At 41.8% G+C, this 8,303-nt stretch overlaps 1 pseudogene; it reads left to right on the forward strand.

Moving 5' to 3' along the window:
* The first annotated feature begins 5,600 nt into the window (after positions 1-5,600).
* On the forward strand, positions 5,601-6,676 carry LOC123099324 (protein RADIALIS-like 3; annotated as a pseudogene).
* Positions 6,677-8,303: the final 1,627 nt, after the last annotated feature.

Genomic DNA, 8,303 nt, shown 5'->3' on the forward strand with positions numbered 1-8,303 from the left:
GGTTTACGCCCAGCAGTAATATCCCCAACACGACCCCTTTTCTAACCCAATGCCTCTTAGCTCTTTGCTTGTAAAATTTTGTGAGCTTGGTCATAATTTTGTCATGAAATACACCAAGATAGCTTATTCATTGTGGTCCTGCAAATGAGTAGGTTTAGTCTAAAATAATTCCTGATCCTGAGCATGCCTGCAAGAAGGGAAGTTCTAACATGGAAAGGTTTTTTATTAGTAGATCTAACATGGAATGGTTAGTGTTGTCCTATCATCATTGCCCACCTTCATTATGAGTTGCTTATTGCTCTATAGGAATCATTGGAAATGTTGGTAATTACAAAGGAACCACTTCTGACATGAAATAGGCTTTTGCCCCGCTTTATAAATAAATTAAACAACAAGTCCACGAGCTGCCGAAACTAAAATAGTTAGCTAGGGAAACAACACAAACACGCCCAAAAGAAAGCATCAAAGAAAGATGAAAAAGGACGGGAGCTCAGGCGATCTGCGACAAATCAAGAAGTCATGGAGCAACAGTCACAGCGACCACCGTGTGTCCTAGCCAGTCTCGATCACATTATCTAGAGAGCGGGTGTTAATGCTGCAGAAATGCAAGGAATTTGAAGATGGAGTCAGAGGCCCACCTAAGAATGACACGCTCAATCATGAAATATTTGGACAAGAATAATCCTCCCATTGCTGCCTGGGACTTAATTTGCAGACCTGAAAATAAAGGAGGATTGGGCATAATTAATCAACATACATGGAATATTTTTCTGCTTCTTAAGATGGTGCATAAATTCCTCAACTATGCTGATCTTTCTTGGGTAAACCTGATCTAGGAGCTTACTATCAAAATGGAACCCCCAATGAGCAGATTTCCAATTGTTCATCCTGGTGGAGAAATTGCCTTAAGTTCTTGCACGTCTATAAAACTCATGTCGGTTGATTTGTTTAGAACGGTCGATCCATTGATCTTTGGCATGACAAATGGCAGGACATCCCTAGTATTAGAAAATGTCCATACTTGCATTCTTTTTCTTAGAATAAACATAGATCCTTGCAAAGCTTGTAACTTGGAAGATTTCTCAGATCATTTCCATCTACCTCTCTCTGAAGAAGCTTACACTAAATTCCAAGAGCTTGATACAATGTCACAAAAATTGCAGCCCACTACAAAGACATACAATTGGAATCTACCTCTAGGTGCCTCCAACTTCAAAGTGTCCAAAGCATACTAGTTTATCACTGTGGATCATCCAGTCATCCCAGCCATCAAATGGGTATGGAGGACTTGTTGTCAGCTCAAGCACAAAATCTTCTTATGGCTACTTCTCCAGAATAGACGCAACACTAGAGCAATGCTTCATAAGAAGAATTTTTCTCTTGCTTGTTATACTTGTGTTATGTCTGGCATGCAGGGAAACTAGAGGTCATCTTTTCATCCATTGTCCTTTTGCACATGTATGTTGGACATACCTTTGCCCATCTTGCAAACCAAGCTACCAAGGAGTCCAAGCAGATATTGATCACATCAAGGAACTCCTGGGAATGCTTTTCTCTTTTGAGATCATCATTTTAGCCTCATGGGAAATTTGGACAACAAGGAATGACTTCATCTTCAAAGGCATTACTCCTAACCTTTACACTTGCAGGAAGAAGTTTAAGGATTAGCTCAAATAAACTATCCATGGAGCAAAGAGAAAAGGGTATCTTCATATTGAAACATGGGTCAACTCTTTTAGATATAGTTGACCTATGAGACTATTGTTGTTGTTTAGCTTTTTTCTTCTTTGCTTTTGTTTTTCCCTGGAACATCTCATCTATATTGTTTATTTGAAAATTAACAAAATAAAGCAACAGAGTCTTGTTGTTTCCCTAAAAAATCTTTCTTCCCTCACCTGTATATATACTTGCCCAGTAGGCTCCATACTATACACAAATCATTACGCCAGTTCCCTCATCTCTAATCCTCTTACATGTATCGACCATAAGTACCTAGACCTAGCTCCAGAATGCTAGTTGTTTTTGTCATGCTACGTTGATGTTGATACTATGAGAGTGGTTTCAGTCCGTCAGGAAAGTTTTTTAAGTTATCTTATATTGGACGATTTGTGGACAACAATTTGTGATTGTGGTGAAAGCATGACAGTATCATAAACCAGGGTAAAACTTATCTCAAGCTTGCTAAACGTTGTGGCCACGAAAATAAAGACTGAAAAACGAGGACACATGTAGCTACGGCCATATTATTCCTACTAGCAATAATAGCATTAATGAATACATTGGCCACACTAGCTCTGATTTAGCTTGTTAGAATGAACCCGTGGCAGCGGGGGTAGTGTGTGCCATGCACGTACCCTGTGAAGAGGATAAAGTCGGAGGGATGCCGTTTCCTTTTCAGGTGAAAAGAAAGAAAGAAGGGCGGGTAGCTTTGAATCCATGGCATATATAGCGACGCCCGCTACCCCTAGCCTGGATTCTGATCCTCATCTCCAGCAACTTGTTGAGAGAACTGAATCCGGATCCCAGAGCTTGTGTGCTGAAATTTGGAATATGGCCAGCCGATGATGCAGTGACACGGAATCCTGTCCGGTCCAGGACTACTACTTGGCATCCATATAGGGAGGGATCAGTCAATTATCCACCAAGCAGCAGGCAAAGAAGAAGATACTGTATACCAAGTTTCCAACTAATGATGGCTCAGACAGAGCCCAAAAGCATTCCCACTTTGCTTCTTTTGTGAAGATAGATGGTAATGATGTTTGTACTTACACATTCAGCCTGGTTGATTAAAAAAATTGAAAAAATCAGGCTGGTTGTTCTGAAAAACTAAACATAAGAATCGAAACATACAGTGTAGATAGAAAGTTGGTTCCTCCATACAAGCTAATGTATATATTCCCACAATGCGAGATGCCTTTTATGTTATCTACCTTCTCACTTGGAGACATGACTCTATGGTCAAACGAAGGATTTCCGATTTTCCGGAGCCCGGCGCTGAATTATAGTATCGCAACAAGTTTATAACAAATCTTCGCCCAAGATCAAATTGCAGGCAAGGAGGGAAAGATCTATGTCGCCTATTTCAGTGGCTCGGGTCACTAATTTCATTTTCCCCAAACACGTCACGCCCACTCGGCTGTAGCGCGTCATCATTTTCGTCAAGAAGAAAGCGCTAAGATAGTGCGGATTGTATGTAGGATAAAGTTATGTTTTACTAACGTACATGAACTGTATCATGATGGCCTGCCTTAGAGAATACTGGCAAAATATGCAAGAGCAAATGTCATCCCAAAAAATGACAACAAAAACATGCGTGTTAGCAACTGAATTTTTTAACTTTGCCAAAAATAGAAGACATACATGCAGATATAAAGTTAGTTCTTATGTACAAGATAAGATATAAATTCCACACAATATGTGATGCCCCCTCCTCTCCTTTTATTTGCCCTTTCATTCGAGGGGGAAAACACTCTGGTCACTCAAACTTGCCCAGAAGGAACACGTTCAAAACAAACCAAGCTTCCGTTTTCGCTCCGCAGGGTTAATTAGAAATCCTAAATAGATAATACTACAACATATTCAATTTGTAACGATCATATATCATATGCTGCCATGTTTAAAAATATAGGACCACGCTTGTGATAACCTGCTTTTACTGTGATGCTGCTATTTGGAAGTTAATTAACCCATGCATGCATGACGGTGGAACAATAGAAACTGCTTGCAGAAATACTACATGAAATAAGTACGCATTTTGCTGGTTTATTTATCTTTCTGAGAAGCTTTTGCTCTGATTAAGCGTTGGAGATATGACGGGGAATCCTGCATCTTTCCCATGGCCTTTTACGCAGATTTAATTCTGATGAAAAGATCTCCGGTGGATGGATGGTGGACCGGTCCACACGCCCGCAAGAATCAAACCCGACGCAAGTTGCGCCCACCGCCCCCTCCACAGTCCAGTGCATCCGATGCAAACCCCAGCCCTCCTAGGACTCTGTGAGTAAGCAGCAAGCAAGCTAGGCGCCAGGAACAGGATGGCATTCTGGCAATGTTTCCAAGACCTTTGGAGATGGAAAGATAGATATATTCCTTCGGTCCCCGGACCCAGAGGGTGTTGGAGATCATTCTTTGGAATCTGTTGGTCGACCGGGTGGTGGAGATCATTCGTGCGACATGTAAAGAATGGAGGCTCTAAGCCCACATCCCTGCACTTTTTCTTATGCAAACGAATGCATGGTGCTCCCTAAACTAGTGCATGGTCAAGCAAAACACCCTGTCTGAATTCCGGGACCCCTTTCTCAACAATGCAAAAATATTCCTTTAGACGATTTCTGAATCACTTATAAAAACTTTTCGGCTTTTACCCTTTTTTTTTGGAATGAACACATCATTCAATTTATTTCTCTATCGCTGACTAACTGTCAGAAAAAAAAATCCTAGGATACTATATCGCCGATAATGTAATAAAATATAGGGTGATGCTAAATCCATGCTTTAATTCACAGTTGCTATGAGGGTGCATGTATGACATGCTTGCCAGCATTGGGTTAGAGGGGTTTCAGGAAACTAATGGAAATGGGCATTGAGATGAGACGTTTTTGGGTATGCGCACCTTGGCAGCTCTGTTCGGAAGAGCACGTATCTTCCTCCTCCTCTCATGTGGGCGCCTTGCAGCCTATTGGCTGATCTGCACGCTCTACGAGACTCTCTGCCGACCCATCATCCATCTCAGGATCACACGGCTGAGACATCGCCATGCATGCAGAGATGGATGCTTCCGTTGGTGATGTGAGCAGAGCACGCAGCCTGTGTCAATCGGTCCACGCTGCATGCTACGGCTGCTAGCAATGTGTGCCAAAATGTTGAATTTGGAATCATGGAGAAGTTTTAAGTTGAACACTACAACCTTGGTGAGAGCTAGGCTGGGCATGCATGTGATCAATGTGACCTGTTACTATACTTACCGAAAAAGGTTTTCGCCCCGCTTTATATATAAAGCAAAGATCAACAATACACGGTACAAACGCACGCCACCACCACACACACCCAAGGCAGGAACAAGCTAGGGTCAGAACAAGCACACACAAAAAAAGGATTTCTAAAAAAAGATTTAATTTCCCGTTGAGTTGCAGCTTAGCCAGGAAATTATGTCAAACAATTATTCAAGGGAAAAAGATAAAACTAAGATAAATTAATCAAATTGTCTTTTACATCAAACCAAAGCACATTAGCTACGACGGATTCAAGAGCTATGAGTTAATTCAGATAAAGTTGATGTGTGTAGTGTTGGATACAACTCGAGACGACGTCGGCATGCGTTGGCAGTGTGCAAATGGACCGAAAAGGCTTAATTGCTCAAACAGGCTGTCACTTAAATTGTTCATGTCTGATAATGATACTAGCTCAGAAAACCGGCAAAACCTTATTGTCCTCTTCTCAGCCACCTTTTAACCCACAGCCACAGAGAGACACCAAGGCACGCTCCCAGGGCCTATAAATAGCAGCCCTCATAGCAAAGAGAGACACCAAACCAAACCACCAGCGCTTCTACAAGAGCAAAGGACTACCTCACTTCCAGGAGAGCACCCCAGGCACAAGAAAGTAGTGTTCTTAGTTCGAGTGGAACATCACATCTCACCTGAAGATGTCTTCCGGGTCGTCGTCTCGGAGCACCTCCCCGAGCTCCGACTCGGGGTGGAGCAAGAAGGAGAACAAGATGTTCGAGGAGGCGCTCGCCTACTACGGCGTGAGCGCCCCCAACCTCTGGGAGAAGGTGGCCAGCGCCATGGGGGCACCAAGTCCGCCGAGGAGGTGCGCCGCCACTTCCAGATCCTTGTCGATGACGTCAACAGCATCGAGCATGGCCGCGTCCCATTCCCCAAGTACAAGACCCAGGGCTTCTGGACCTAATAAAAGGTATAATTCTCAACAGACATAGGATGCTTTGCTTCTAACAAGTTTTCAGTTGAACACAACAAAGCATACCAGTTACTGCTGTATTTGTCTGCTTGCTGGGACTGTGTCGTTAGCATAGATGCTTTAACTCAAAAGGCACAACATGCAGGGTATTTATGTACTTTTGTTTTTCTTTACCACCATGCATGCATGGGGTCATGCATGACGACTGGCACCATGAACTAACTCTATATAAGCCAAACTGCTTAATTGCAGCCACCCTGGCCCAATTTATCAGTGGTATAATCTTAGCACAATCAGACAAACACATTCCCTACTTCCAAAGAAAAAGCTTGGAAAAGTACAGTTTCTGGTGGTCTAGCTAGAACGAAACAAGTCTCTTCTGTTTGAGTATTTGTGTTCAGAGTTCAGATATGATGCTTACAACGCAAGTGTCTTCTCATGTTTTCAGGATCGATGAAGCAGTGTAAGCTCCAGTGGACAGTCAACAAAGTTGTACAAACTAGATCTCTTAAGAATGGGCCGATGTTCTAGGAGGAAGCAAGGGTATCCAGCATTGGTTAGAATAACAGGAAGGATTGGAGTATTGTCTATTGTGTGGACAAAGTATTGTTAGGCCCTGTCCAAGGTTAAGTCTGTTAGATTCTCGTCTACATTCATGAACTGCATGTTGTTAATTCTCCCGTGGAACCAAGTCGTCAAATAAAATGTCATGTAAACTCATGTGTTTGTGTTATTTGTAAGAAGTTGTACCTGTAGCAGTTTATCGTCTCCAATATCTGGTTTAGCTGGCCACCATGTGCAGTTTGGACTCCACAGGTTCAGAAAGCACACCGAATCCTTGTCACTGCTGCCTTCCTCCTTCCTAAAAGAGAGTTCACTAAACTTTGTTAAAGAACCACAGGAAGAACCTAATAATGCCAGAATAATCGACATCTGAGCCCACCAATATTCACTGTTAAGCATCATTGAATCTAAGGTGGTATTACGGCCAGTAGAATCAAGAACAGTCCTTGAGATTGGCCATATTGTTTCCAGCCATAACAATCACACTGTTCTCTACAAGTAACAGTACAGGGTGAAAGTAAACTTCATTGCTAACAAGGCAGGAAAAGTACATCAAGATACAGCGATCAAGATAACAAGGAAAGACACACAAGTCACAATGTCACATGATGATACTTCATTAATCCTGGCAGCATCTGCAACATTGTCATCTAAATTTATAAATCAATTCGTAATTTCATCTGGATTCTGTAAAACTTAATTGTTACTATCATGAGTAGAACCAATCCTTTTCTTCCTTCTCCTCTTGATTATAGAATTATGAAAATAATTAGTATTCCTATCCCCTTTTTGCTTGTAAAATTTTGTTAGCTTGGTGATAGTTTTGTCATAAAACTCCACCGAGCTAGCGTCTTCATTGTGGTCTTGCAAATGAATAGGTTTAGTCTGCAAATTTTCCAGATATTTGTGAATGGAGTCAAGTTGTTGCTTCAAAATCCTTTTACTTTTACTCCATCTCCTGAGCATGCCTACAAGAAGAGAAGTTCTAACATGGAAGGGCTTTTATTAGTAGTTCTAACATGGAATGGTTAGTGTTGTTCTATCATCATTGCCCACCTTCATTGTCATTTGCTTATTGCTCTATAAAGGAATCATTGGAAAAGTTGGTAATTACAAAAGGCATCACTTCTGACATAAATAGGTTTTGCCCCGCTTTGTAAATAAATTAACCAACACGTCCATACAAGAAGTCCATGAGCCGCCGAAACTAAAATAGTCAGTTGGGGAAACAACACAAACACGCCCAAAAGAAAGCAGAAAAGAAAGATGAAAAAGGGCACCAAGTGGCCGGGAGATTAGGCGATCTTCGACAAATCAAGATGGCACGCAGCAACAGTCATAGTGACCACCATGTGTCCTAGCCGGCCTCGATCACACTTTCTAGAGCGCGGATGCTAATGCTGTAGAAATGCAAGGAATTTTAAGATAAAAGTCCGAGGCCCGCCTAAGAAAGACCCGCTCAATCACAGAATATTTGGACAAGAATAATCCTCCCATTGTTGCTTGGGACTTAATTTGTAGACCTAAAAATAAAGGAGGATTGGGCTTTATTAATATGCGTACATGGATATTTGTCTGCTTCTAAAGATGGTGCATAAATTCCTGAACTATGTTGTTCTTTCTTGGGTACACCTGATCTAGGAGGCTTACTATCAAAATGGAATCCCCAATGAGCAGATTTCCTATTGTTCATCCTGGTGGAGAGATTGCCTTAAGTTGCTGCACATCTATAAAACTCATGTTGGTTGCTCTGTTCAGAATGGTAAGTCCATTGATCTTTGGCATGACAAATGGCAGGACATACCTAGTATTAGAAAATG

Source organism: Triticum aestivum, chromosome 1B (assembly GCF_018294505.1).
Source record: "Triticum aestivum cultivar Chinese Spring chromosome 1B, IWGSC CS RefSeq v2.1, whole genome shotgun sequence".
In the NCBI taxonomy this organism is placed as follows: domain Eukaryota; kingdom Viridiplantae; phylum Streptophyta; class Magnoliopsida; order Poales; family Poaceae; genus Triticum; species Triticum aestivum.